Below are 14,494 nucleotides of genomic sequence, written 5' to 3'. Positions count from 1 at the left end.
CCCTCCCCTGCTCATTCTGTCTCTCTCTCTCTTCTAGAAATAAATAAAAAAAAAACATTAAAAAAAAAAGAATTTAAAAATAAATAAATAAATAAATAAATGAGCACAAGGGTATTTATATTGACGGAAAGAAACAGTCCCACAAGCTAAGTTATCATTTCCCCCTATTTCTATGGAGGAAAGTTATCAGATGACAGAAACAGGTGACAATGGAATGATTTCCAGGGCTCCCTCTTCATTTCCAAAAGGTCTCAACGGACAGAGATCTATATATACAAGGAAACCAGCAAGTCTCAGCTATTACGAAAGCAGGGCTATATTTATAACAAAGGCTGAAGAAAATGGTAAAAGGCAGGAAAACAAAGGACCAAACTAAATACACAGACCTCATGGCTTACATGTTTTCAGCTGGCAAATGTTAACTTTAGAGCCAACTCATGAAGAATATATACAGAAAGGAATTTAACAAGATATCGAAACTGGTGCTTAACACAGAAGAGAAACTGACAAGGATAACTCCATGAACACGCAGTTTGGATATTTTGTGGGTTCCCCCCCCCAGGGAAAAAAGCCCGCCTTCTGGGGTGATATAGCAGCTACTAGGTAAGGAAGGGAGACGGGGGGTTCCCTGGGGTGGCTGCACCCCACACTGCTCTCCTCCTGGGCTGCCTGCTGCCGCCATCCATTGCTGGTGTTTTCAGCAAGGTGAGAACATGAGGCGTCAAACACTTTGAGCAGGAACACAGAGAAAACTGCCTGTTTTGTGGAAGGCAACCACATAGAGGGGGTCGATAAATAAATGCACACGTCCACAGAGAACAGAACAGTAAGTGAAGTTACAGTGCTTCCTTATCTTGGAAAACGGGCTATTTAACCTGAAGCTGGTGACTCACGCTTGAAGAAAGGGAGCACGGGTCCTCGGCAACACCCCGTCATTAGCCTACAATACGTGCCCTTTTCCATAATACCCGCATTGCTGGCTTGTTCTCGCTCTGTTCCTAGGCATCCTCCTGAAGCTGTTCTCTGCAAATTTTCCAGTTTTCAAAGCAGTTCCCGAATTGCTTAGGAGCTGGCAGAAATTAATAAGCAACAGCCCATTTATATTGAAATAGACTCATTACGGTGCCAGCTGCCAATAATTGGCAGGGCTGGATTCTTGCTGGCAAATGGGGCCTGCGGGCGGCTGCCCTTCCACCTGCACAACAGAAACTGATAATGCATTTTTTAAACACTTCTCTACAAAGTATATATTCTATCTACCAGAGCTGAAACTGTCTTTATAGCCTTCTAACTCCCAAGTAGAAGACTATGGGGAAGAAGACAAAAGTTACAGGGCATTATTTATAAAACATGCAGGAGGGGCGCCTGAGTGGCTCAATCAGTTGAGCATCTCACTTCAGCTCAGGTCTTAATCTCACGGTTCATGAGTTTGAGCCCCGCGTTGGGCTCTCTGCTTAGTTAGCACAAAGCCTGCTTCAGATCCCCTCTCCCCCATCTCTTTCTGGCCCTCCCCCCCAGCTTGCTCGCTCACTCTCTCTCTTTCAAAAATAAATAAACATTTAAAAGAATAAAATAAATAAAACATGCAGGAAAACAAAACTGAGTTGTATCTGATATAATTTTTGCCTGATCTTGGTGGGAAAACAATTTTACCTGTGACCCAGGCTACGGAACTGACCCATGAAGTGGGCTAACGAAGAGCCTCACATTTTTTCTTCTGTAGTCAGCAGAAATGTTACGGTTGCAATGTGCCACAAGGCACCCACTTTGCCTGTAGTGGTTTAGTCCACCATGGCCTTGAGACTGTACGCCATGGCACCTTGAGAACGATTAGTCCTCTGAGCTTTCAAGAACTGCAGAGAATTCAGTTTCAATGGAAGGCAGAGATGTACCAAGCTCAGAGCTGGGGATCTGAGCCTGAGTCCTTACCACGTGCATCAGGTCAAATCTTGGCCTCACTATTTACTTGCGGGGTGGTTTGGGGCAAGCTGTAAATACCAGCCCTCCTCAAAGAGAACGGTTCCTAAACCTTTGGGTAGTCAGTTTGCAATTAACATTAGCTATTTATGACTCCACCATGACTTAACATTTGTCAACTGTAAAAATACACACTATAGAAGGCCACTGATACAGGGGCTTCCTTAAAATATGATGCCTAATTCACTGACATTGGGCTCAGGAGTCACCTTAAATCTCTCGGGGGGCAACAAGGGAATTGATTAATGCCGCTGGAAGATGTGATTGACTCGATCTTGGTGCACACCACAATCTGGCAGCACCAGCAGCTCACGTACATTACACTGGTGGAACGTGAACGTAGAATGTACCACGTTTTTCATTCTAATTCATCGTCAACTCAGAGTCAGTTTCTGTGTTAGGCCTAAACGAGTTTTCGCAGGGAAGTGTGGGTGCTGGAGGCGGGGAAGGAATTACCAACAGTAGTCTCAGGCCTCATCGACCTGCAAAATTAGACAGTATGGGGGTCCCGCTGTTCCCACCTTCCAGTCTGATGTGAGCCGACACTATGACAGGTGTCAGAAAGAGTGTGTGCATTACAGTTAATCCATAGCTTTTCCTAAAGAGTCTGCCAGACCGGAACTTTCTTCTTCACCTTCAAAAAAACTCTTGTAGGGGGCATCCTGTCATCTTTAAGTCCTTGCAAGTTCCAGAAACCAAAGTATATAGAGAAAGGGGTATTTTACTTGCCCTCAAAGTATCCAAGCTCGTATACCAGGCTCTGTGACCTTGGGCAAGTAAAGTATCCATTCTGAAACTCAACAGGGAAAATGTAAGATTATCTACCTTACTTCCTGACCTACAAAGATTGTTAAAAGGCAGAAATTAGAGAATCAACACAAAAAATTATAGGAACTATAAAATGCTACATAAGTATGTTCACTCTTAGGCTATTCATCATGACTTAGTGCCAAAAATGGTTCCATAATTAGTGAATTAATGAGAATCAGGAAGTTTCCCCTCCCTTGAACCTTAAAAATAAGGTGCAGAGGTAGGAGGCCTGTAAAGATCTTGGATCAAAATTCTGAACAAGTCAGAATCCTGAATATTTATGTATAGTAAGCACCCAAAAAATTAATTTTTAGTATTCACTTAGTTTAAAAATCAGTATTGGATGGATGGATGGATGGATGGATGGATGGATGGATGGATGGATACATAGATGAATCTGGGTCACTGAAACATTATACATGGTTCAGAAATTAAAGAAAATTCACTGATCATCTTCATTACTTATTTTTAAACCATCACTTTATTCAACAAAGGACTCAGTAGTAAGTGACTTCCAAAGATACACAACCTAAACTAGAGTAGAAGTAACTACTATAAGTCAACTCAAATTGGGGAAGCATGGCACTTATGAAAGTCACAATTCCAAATCAATTGCTCAAAAGAAGGATGAATGTTCTTGGTACTAAAATTAGATGGGAATTCCCACTGCGGTCCTCTGAGGCCACTGTGATATGATACGCAATGTGGCAGACCACATCCTTCCACATGGGCTCAGGGACCTATTTCATATGGATGTTTCTTCTTGATAACTGATTAAAAAAGAAAATCACAGCTCAGTAACAGAAGTTCTGAAGAAGTAGGACAGTGCTGAAGAGTGGAGAGGCTGCATACCTTCCAGGAAACTTTCCTTAATCACTGTTTGCTCTCCCCGGAGTGCTGAGGAGTGGTGAGCTTCAGGTAGGGCTGTCTGGCTCATGCCCAAGTATCTCTGGGTCAAGCTACCAGATAACCACCCCCATCTGGAACAAGGGGAAGACTCCATGAGGGATGAGTTTGTTTGCCTTGTGTGAAAATAGACAGGCCCACCTTCCCTCCCAGAAAAACCATGTGACCACGAAGGGCAGAACCAGGATTCTTATCAGAGGAACGAGCTATGACAGGGGCTCCAAATTCCTAGCGCACGGATGATATGTCTTTAGCCCAATCATGTTTCCAAGGCAGGTGAAAACAGACCCCCAGATCGGCTGAAGAAAATCCCTGGAAGTCCCCACAGTCAAACTCGGCACTAGTTTTGAGCAATGCTACTTCCTAGTAGATCCAAATGTGTCCCAAGGTAACTGAGGAAGCATGTTCATAGAATCAGTATTTTTAAGCCAGCTATAAGTCAAGGAATCTCTACTAAAATAATAACTTTAATTTTAGAACAGTGAATCTTTGGCAATACTTAACCAACAGGTTCAGCTGGGACAGACATTACCATATTTCATAGGAGTAAAGTCAGCGTGTTTCAAAGTGAAGTAACATGTTCTACCCCAACTAAGCGCGATCTACCATTTATGGAATGCTTACTATCTGTCTGGCAGTGAGTCAGTGGCTTTAGGCCAAAATACTCTTCTAAGTTTCCCTCGGTTCTTGGTGTTTATTGTCTTGCAGCTACAGTTGGACACTGGCAACTGCCCATGAATACAACTCCAACATTGCATCACTCACTCCGCGGCTCCCTCCCAGCTTCGTCCAAGGGAAGTTTGGAAATCGCCAGTCCCAAAGGGCTGTGTTACACAGCTGGCCATCAGATCTCCCCAAATACCGCCACGGCCTGGCCCCACAAGGGCTCCAAGGGGGCCCAGCTTTCTGAAATGGATTTAATAGCTTTCTCAGGACAGACTGCGAGAACCACGTAATTTTTCAAAAATCTAAGTAGCATCATTGCCACTAAGAAGCCATAAAGCTCCTGAGCCTTTGAGAATTCCACCCAACATTCCAAGAGTAATGACCACGTGATAGGAGAGCCTGCTCAGCTCTGGGCTCCGGGCTCCTGAAGTCTCAATTTCAAGTTTGAGTCATGTCAAAAAAGCACATCCCTGTCATTGCAGGAGAGAATAGAACATTTGATCCCCAAAGAAAATGGAAATGGACCATAGTTAACTACTAACGCTGACATGTGTCCTTCAGCATTACACCATGTTGTAGCTTAACTTAATAGCATTACACCCAGTGAGAGAACCAAGTTATCTCAGCACCCGGGAGAGGACAGTCCTCTGTCGAAAGTGCTTCCATACCTCCTGTGGGGCACAACAGAGTTGTACAAACCTTAAACTGCCCACCAGAATAATCTTCTCCAAAACACACCAAAGCTTTAGGTAGAAGAGACTGCAAACAAGGTGTTTTCCAAAGTCAAGTCACTCAGGTCTCTTTCCTTGGGCAGACCTACCTCCCCTTCCCATTCCAGCTGGAGAAGGCCTCCCCGGGCACAGAAAGCAGCTGTGTATCCCAAGTCACTGGGCCACATGGAAGGTTAGGGCCGCTCCTCTTTCACTGTCAAAGGCTACAGTTCCGGAAGGGGAATTTGGTTCTAGCTCTTTCTGGCTTTCCATGCCTGCGGTTTATAGCCTGGAGACAGGGGAGTCTCCACTCTGAAGGACACGGCCTTAGCTGAAAGGAGACTCTCAGAATAAGAACAGGGACCCTCAGACAAGGCAGCTGCTGTCTGCCTCCAAGACCTTCTTCTCCATACCCGCCCAAGTGACCCAGCAGTGCCAAAGGACAAGCTGCCATTTCCATGCTGGTCTCCAGCCCCTATGACCTGGCCTCTCCCTTCACCTGTTCTCTCGCTGAGCAGCCAGGAGGGAAGTCTGTTTCAGCCCAAAATACCATTGAGATGTCAAGGGGTCCCCTTTCTTCATCAAACTGCAGGATGTGGTCTTCCTGGCGATTTTATTCCATTTGCCACCACACAGACACAATAGTCCCTTGACCCGGAGCTGCCTTTCCCACGCAGAATGGGAGGGCCACTCTGTGACTCAGGGAAGAGCGCCCTAGGGTGAGGCCATGCACCTAAGCAGCGGTGTGGCAACTGCCTGCCAGCAACAAGGGCTGGGACTGCCTTCAACGACATAGAGGAGAGAAAAACCACCAGCCCCCCTAGAGAGGTTACTGAGCTGGGGCACACCAAACTCGCACTGTTGGTCTCTCATGCTTGAGACTAAAGGCCCCAACAGAAAGAATTACCCCCCACCCCGGCTGGTACCGCCCCCTTGGCTCATTCCCTGCTACTGGGTGTATGTGTGTTGGAGGAAGGCATGTATGAGATGGCAACATTCTCTAAGAGAAAATTGCCAAAGATTTCGGTAAGCCAGATACTAAGGATGGGAAGGAAGGAACAGAAGCTACAAATATGAAGTATGTACGTGAGTGTGAATGTTGGATTAAAACATAATTGGTAACCAAAAATCAATGAGCAAGTATGACAGCTAGCCAATGCAGCTGCCCTATATAAAAAGTGTAATACCGTTGGTGAAGGGACAGTGGGAACCACAATCCTGATACGTGTTCAGGTGATAACGTAGAATTTTAATCAAATACTAAGGAAAACACTTTAGTGCAGCAAAGAATCTTCTACTTCGAGGTCAAGTAAAATGATTTTTCAACAAATTCTTGAAGGAATTCCTCCCAAAGATTTTCAAAATGGGGGTGATTCTTTACCTAGAAGTCTTCATCTTCTAAAAAGGAAGAAATTGGGGCTCACTCCCAAGACAGAGTGACAGGACAGGCTCCACAGACCTAGCATCCCAAGTCACTCCCAGGCTACTCAGCCCAAAATGCTCCTTTACGCTCTCATTTTAAAGTAAAAAACAAACACAAAAACAGAAAAACCTTTTAAAATGACCTCAATTTTTTATTTGAAATTCACTTCTAACTGTCTTACAGTTATAAAATTAAGACTATAAGCTCCAGCAGGTAAAACACAATTCCTTATTTCACTGATACTAAGAAACACATTTTTTACTTAGAACATCTCTGAAATTGAATGTACCTTACAATCACGCTGGTGTAGTGTGGTTTAACTGGCACCATTTTCTTTCTTTCTTAGTGGTACATAAAATAGTGGTGTTTCCTATAATTGAGAGCATCTTTTGAAATAGAGCATATAGGGGCACCAGGGTGGCTTAGTTGGTTAACATCCAACTTCGGCTTAGGTCGTGATCTCTCAGTTTGTGAGTTCAAGCCCCACATTAGGTTCTGTGCTGACAGCTCACAGCCTGAAGCCTGTTTCAGATTCTGTGTCTCCCTCTCTCTTTGCCCCTCTGCCACTTTCTCTCTCTTTCTCTCCCTCTCTCTCTCAAAAATAAATAAACCTAAAAAAATTTTTAAATAGAACATATAAAAGTATATTTTAAATAGTTATGTTTATGGCTATCTGAAAACTGCTTGTGAATGGTTTGGAGAAGAGCCTATATAATTTTGCTGACTCCTACCAATGGTTAATCTACATTTATTGAGCACCTTCTGTATGTCTGGGATGAGGAAAGAGACCATTTCCTTATGATGCCCTAACTCTGAGAATAAAATGGTCACTTATCCATTCAGTAACAGGGCTGTAAAGGCTCATCTGGCATTGTTAAGAGTGAATGATAAGAAAGAAATAGGCTAATTCTGCTAAGAGAAGCTGTCAGTTGAATCCAGTCCTCACAGGTTAATAGGATTTGGCTTAGCCTGTGAGGATGGGAGAAAATAAACAGGACAGAAGGAAATCTTCAAAAAGAGAAAGGCAGAACTTTCCAGGAAAAGATTAAAGGCCCCAAAGGATGAAAGCATTAGTCCAGTGTTGTAGAGAGGTAGATGCACGGAAAGGATCTGGCCGCACCTGGGTGGCTCAGTCAGTTAGGCATCCAGCTCTTAATCTCTGCTCAGGTCATCATCTCACATCCAACTCAATGTTGGCTCAGGTCATGATCTCACAGTCATGAGTTTAAACCCTGCATCAGGCTCTGCACTGACGAGCCTGCTTGGGATTCTGTCTCTCCCTCTCTCTGTCCCTCCCCCTCCCCTTAAAATAATAAATAAACAAACTAACTTAAAAAAAAAAAAAAAAGGAGAGATGCCTGGGTGGCTCAGTCAGTTAAGTGTCCAACTTCAGCTCAGGTCATGATCTCACAGATGATGAGTTCGAGCCCCTCATCAGGCTTTGTGCTGGCAGCAGCTCGGAGCCTGGAGCCTGCTTTGGATTCTGTGTCTCCCTCTTTCTCTGCCCTTTCCCCACTCATACTCTGTCTCTACTTCAAAAATAAATAAACATTAAAAAAAAAAAAAGGAACTGGAGGTGATGAGGCTAAGAAGATGGGTTGGAGCTGTAGATGCTACACAAAGGAATCAGACAGGATGCGTAGTGGAATACGTAATGGGATTTTACTAGCAGGGTTACACAACTGAACACGTTTCCTCTCCAGCCCCCTGGATAGCAGGGAGGAGAAAGGTGGAGGCTTGTTGCAAAGAACCAATCAGGCAGTGATTGGCTGGAGATAAAGTGACCTAAACTGGGCCAGGGGAGAGTCCTGAAGTAGTAAGAAAGACAGGTGGGGTCAACAGGACTTAACCAAATACTTACTCATGAGAGATGGGGAGGGAGGAAGAAAAAGAAGGAAGAGATGCTTCTGAAGGGAAGGAATTGAGGAAGGGAGGAAAGAAGGGAGAAAGGGAAGGAAGGGAGGAAGAGAGGGAGGGAAAGAGGGAAGGAAGGGAAGGAAGGAAGGAAGGAAGGAAGGGAGGGAGGGAGGGAGGGAGGGAGGAAGCCAGCCCTGTCAAAAGCTTGGGTCAGGAAGGATTTATGGAGACACAAATACTGGCCAATTCCATTGGATAATTGAAGAATTTTACACACACACACACACACACACACACACACACGCACACACACACATGCACACAATCTCTGATGACCTGTGATAAACCAGAAGTTTAAAACATTATCTCAACTATTCCTTCTACTGACCAAGCCAAGGGCTGTAATAAAAAATGGATTAAGTAGCATTGAGAACGTAACACAGAAATAAAAGTATGCTGCCTCAGTTTTGGGGCCACCAAGTTAAAATGTAAGTCAGATTTGCATTCCGCCCTCCAAACTCTCTCTAAAACTCAGGATGCCCACTATGCCCCTGCCTCACCCTGAGTCTGGGCTTCTAATTCAAATAAGACCACTGAGGGCAAGGCTGATGTTCCAAAGCTGTGCAGATGGTAGGAAAGTGGATCTAGAATGCATGAAGAAGAGCACCAGACACTCCTTCAAACGTAGCCTTTGAGGACAAAAACATCGGTGGACGTCAGCCAGAGTTCCGGTTCTGTCCGAGAACGTGGGAGCGTGGCCCACCGCCATGGGCTCACAGAGATGGCCGGAAAGACACGGACTAACTCTAGAGCCGCCAGCAGCTCAACTCAATCCGACCTTCCTGACCACTCCATTCTCCTTAAATTAAGAGGATGGTCTGGAAGTTTCTAGGCTCCTTACACTTGAAACGAAGTCCATGTGTCTTTAACCTGCTTAAGAAATGTGGAAGTGTCACAATGAGGGCCATGATGAGATTCTCTTTCCAGCAAATACATGATGCAAATCAAGGCAAAAAGCACCAGCGAGCTTGGCCCTAGAAATGCAACAGAATAACCAATTCTTAACTTTTAACTAAGCTGGTGCAAGATCTTTTTGGCTGAATAAGGACCAACGCTTGACCTAACTGAATTAAACACTGGGAAGGAAATAAAAGGCCCATGAAGTGGTTGTAGACTGGGTTTTTTAAAAGTAGAATGGGGGAAGAAAATCAAATGACTTTTTTATGACTACTCCCTGTAGTCAAGGAGGATAATCAGCCTTTTTCACATAAAGACAGATCTTGGGAAACCATGGGAATGTGTCTGAAACAGTGATACATGAAAGTCCCCATGCAGAAAAACTGATACAGAAAGTCGCAAGGCAAATCTGTTTCTTGTATGACGGCAGCTAGCTTAGAAAGCTTGACATTCATTGCCAAGTAATATCTTATGAGACCACACACAATGCAAGTGAAACAGACCCCAGCCTGCCTTCTAAGAACTAATGAGTAGACTCCCGTCCAGGGCACTAGTGTGCAAACGGTTTTATGGGCATCCTCATTCAATAAAATAGTTCGGGGCATGCCCACCTAAAAGTATGAATGTGCGTCATTACTCATTTAATTACCGTACCAATTACATACACGAGCTGTTGTTCAAATAAATTACGCACGTTTTAAATTTCCGTGTATGTTTATCATGTGCATATTTTTGTGAACCCAACAGAAATATACAAACACATAAATGTACGTGATAGAAAGAAGTATTAATTCTGAAATTTACTTCTCACGCCCTACTGAAATCATCTCACACATCCATCTGACACTGAAGATTACTGCTATGGTGCAGAGGAAGCTGATCTCAAAACTAAGACAAAATAAGAAAAGGCAGCCTGTGGAAAGCTCTCAGAAATGTCTCCTTCCTGGACCACATGACCACAGCATGAAAGAAACCACCCAGAGTACCTATTCCTCCTCACGCCTCTATCTGTCTTGTTCTACTTAAGACAGGCTTACCATTTCTCCTAGGGAGACAGTTGACAGGTGGGGTATGCAAGTTGCAAAAGAACACTCTAACAGTGGAAATACAGTCATCATGGTTAAAAAAAAAACAAAAACAAAAAACACTACCCCCAAATCTGTTAATGTTTGTTTTCTAAACCTATTAGACAAATTCCTCACTTTCCCCCTCTGTACAGTCTAAATTTTACCTCTATCTCAGCCTTCTTAGGAAGCAACATCACAGCAGTGTCAAAATCTCCCAGAATCTTCAGGAATAGATCGACAGGTTGTAAACACATGCTGAAAACTTCAGTCTGCTTTGCGGTCAATCTGCTGATAGGACAAGATCTCACGAGAGGCCACTAAACTGTTTTTGCCATCAAGATATTAGTCAGTATCCCTTTACCCATACTCAATAAAACAATGCCATATGTAGAAAAAGAAAAAGCTATAGGAAGGAGGGACTCATTTTTGCAACTTCCTCATTTCCACCCACCACAAGACAATGACTGGCCAAGAGGCAATAAGCGAAAACAAGTTTCCAGCGATGGTTGCATTTTTTTGGTGTGGGGAATCGTAGATGCAGCCAGGCTACGCAGCCAAGAAATATCAGTTCAATAGTCTGGAAGAAAACAAGGCCAACCACAACAACAATGCACAAAGAGAAATCATTTTTGAAATATTTTTGAACAAAACTTTGGTCCTCCTAGGTGGGAAGAAAAGGTTTCGTCTTCTAGAAGAAATCCTCATTCTGTCTTGCCAGCTACCCATCCAGAAAACCAATGGCAACTGAAGGAGCTCTCACTTAACAGTTCCAAGAGTTTTTTGTTGTTTTTTTAAACAGGAAATCATTTTATGTATTTTTATTCTAAAGTATTTTCAACAGAAAGAGTTCAAGAAGTAAAGTCAGGAATGCTGTCCCAACTAGAAAAGAATACAGTAGAGAAAGTAATAATAAAAAGTATAGGTATTCCAGAGAGGGCTCCATTGCTGGGAAAAACCATTCGGGTACTTTGGATGCTATATCTGTATATGAAGCATGGCTTTTAAACATATCATAAAACACTTGACTGCAATATATTTTGTGATAAAATTGAAATTTTGCAGCCTTACTATTTCAGAAAAGATGTAGTTTTGTTATAAAAATCACTGATGACTAATCTATTTGGTTATTATAAAGCTTGAAGGTATAGATTCTAATTCAAAACCAAAGTTCACCGTTTCCTTTTAAAAATTCATACAAACTCAAGACCCTGGAGTCAAAAGAAAAATAAGAAAAGGCAAACAACAAAATGGCCATGGCCACAGCCTCCCGGCAGCATACAGCCCCCTCCCCCAACAGAGCAGGATTCCTTCCCTTGAACTCCACGCATTTCGCAGATTTGCCCCTGACCCCGACTATAGGTCCTGCCCACAGCCTCCTACCAAATTCTCCAGATGGAGAACTTTTCTCCTTTAACAAACTCACTTCCTTCCACCCTCTGAGCTACCTGGATCTCGGTCCTCAGCACAAATTCCTCTTTGGAACCCCCTTCTGGACACCTCCATGGGGCTACCCAGTGATAGTTCCAATTTGACATACTATTTAGGATCAAGACCTCCCACATGTATGATTCCTCCCAGAAGGCAGCAAGATTTGTCAATGTAACACAGACTTTGGGATCAGTCCAGCTCTAGCCTTCATCTGCCACCAAATGTCCTTGTGCCCTTGAGCCGGTCCCCTAACAGCCCTAAAGATCACTTTGTCCATCTACAAAATGGGAACTTTGCCTTGAGGGTTTGTACTGAGAATTAAGTGAGGTGATGTATGTGAAAACACTCTTCCTTGGTACTGCATTGGGGTTTCCAGGAATGTTAATTTCTTTCCATCTTCTCCCTCTTCCCCTCTTCTTCCCCCAAGATCTCTGAAGTATTCTCTATACCCTGCCCCTTCTATTTCGATCCTTCAATTCAGGTCTCCTTGACTTAATCCCCATCACTAACATCCTTCTCTGCCGCCCACTCAGTGCATTCATCACCGCAAAACCAAAATAACGCACATTCAATGTGCATTTAATGTCCTTGCAGAACGCAGCCACTTGAATCCCTGCTCTGCAATGTGACATACAAACACACTGGCCATCAGAGAGGAGAGCCATAGGGATAAAGGGTTATCGTTCTGAAGAGTCACTTTTCCTCAAAGATTTACTTAGGAGGTCAGGTGCCTGGGTGGCTCAGTCAGTTAAGCATCCGACTTTAGCTCAGGTCATGATCTCTCAGTTTGTGGGTTGGAGACCCACGTCTGGCTCTGTGCTGACAACTCAGAGCCTGGAGCCTGCTTCAGATTCTGCATCTCCCTCTCTCTCTGCCCCTCCCTTTCTCCCTCCCTCTTTTTATCTCTCTCTCTCTCTCTCTCAAAAATAAACAAACATTAAAAAACATTTTTTTAATAAAAGAAAAGATTTACTCCAGCGGTAGTGAGAGCAGAGAAGTTGGGGCAAATTGATAATGGAATAAAATTTTAAATGTGTATGATTTTTTAAGGTGAAATACCCATCTTTTCCCCAAAATAAAAAGGCACGTGGAGTGGTTGGGAAGTTAACTCTCTTTTTATGTGGGAGTGTTTTATTGGAAAATTGTGCAAAGCTCTGGTCTTCCAAGATTTGCTTTACCACTTTCCTCCTCCGAATCCCCATAGTTATCAGTTATTAGAACGCTTATCTTAATCTTTCTCTTCTAGAAGGGCCCCAAGGTCCCTGAGGGAAGAGACTGCAGCTTATCACTCTTTGACATGGTGTTCCATGACACGTCCCCTCTGTTAGCCAGGGTTCAGGGTTCCAGGGAAAGCAAACTAACAAGATGTGGATGGATGGATGGATGGATGGATGGATGGATGGATGGATGGATGGAGAGCCAGATATTTGAGGGAACTGGTACACNCTGTTAGCCAGGGTTCAGGGTTCCAGGGAAAGCAAACTAACAAGATGTGGATGGATGGATGGATGGATGGATGGATGGATGGATGGATGGATGAATGGAGAGCCAGATATTTGAGGGAACTGGTACATGCAATCATAGGGGTTGGCAAGCTCACAATCCATGGGGCAGATGGGCAGGGGAGAGACCCAGGAAAGAGATAAAGTCCAAAAGCATCTGGGGGCAGAAGACTTGAGTCTTTACTCTTATGGGCCTTCAAGTGATTGGATGAGGCCCATCCACATTATGGAGGATAATCCACTGTATTCAAAGCCTACTGGTTTAAACGCCAATCGTATTGAAAAATTACCTCCCAGTGCTCGCTTCGGCAGCACATATACTGAAAAATTACCTCCCAGTAGCATCTAAACCGGTTTAACTGTTTAACCAAACAACTGGACACCACAGCCTAGCCAGGCTCACATATAAAATTAACCATCACATGCCCCAACAGACTTTTTCTCCAGCACCTAGGAACGGCACAATGTGTGGCCAAAGGAACGAAAAGAATAAAAATAATTTCCCCCACAAATGTCTACCACAGAATATACAGCAGGTGCTCTTGACTGACCTACCAGATTTGAGCTCTGAAAAAAAGGGCTGCTTGGGCTGTTCCTGGCAGCCCCATGCTCCAGGGCATGAAAGGGTCACTGAGGACAGTGGTCTCACTTCCACGATGTCATCTTTGCCATATATTCCAAAGAACATATTTTTTAAAGATTTTATTTTTTTATGTTTATTTATTTTTGAGAGAGAGAGAGAGCAAAGTGCAAGTGAGCAAGGGAGGGGCAGAGAGTGAGGGAGACACAGAATCTGAAGCAGGCTCCAGGTTCTGAGCTGTTAGCACAGAGCCTGATGTGGGCTTGAACCCATGAACTATGAGACTGTGACTTGATCCAAAGTCAGACGCTTAACCAACTGAGCACCCAGGTGCCCCTAAAAGATTTTATTTTGAAGTAATCTCTATACACAACGTGGGGCTCGAACTTACAGCCTCAAGATCAAAAGTCTAATGCTCTACCAACTGAGCCAGCCAGGGGCCCCTGTCATGTATTTCTAGATACATGCAGTTATTTCTAGATAACTGCATCCCTCTGAGTGGATGCCTCTTGGTAGCCTGCATCATCAAGAGCTCTGACACTCTCTTTCCCCCATATGGAAAATGGTATCAAAACATTATTTGCAAATTGGAAAACACAAATATACCAATC

At 43.8% G+C, this 14,494-nt stretch overlaps 1 protein-coding gene across 1 annotated transcript in view; it reads right to left on the bottom strand.

Moving 5' to 3' along the window:
* Window positions 1–14,494, bottom strand: part of TIAM1 (TIAM Rac1 associated GEF 1) — a 210,243-nt gene that overhangs the window by 149,448 nt on the left and 46,301 nt on the right. The gene's annotated exons all lie outside the window — the stretch shown is intronic.

The sequence above is a fragment of the Crocuta crocuta genome, unplaced genomic scaffold (genome assembly GCF_008692635.1).
Source record: "Crocuta crocuta isolate KB4526 unplaced genomic scaffold, BGI_CrCroc_1.0 scaffold369, whole genome shotgun sequence".
NCBI lineage: Eukaryota > Metazoa > Chordata > Mammalia > Carnivora > Hyaenidae > Crocuta > Crocuta crocuta.
Note: the sequence above shows the minus strand (reverse complement) of the source record. Positions and strands in the feature narration are given on the sequence as shown.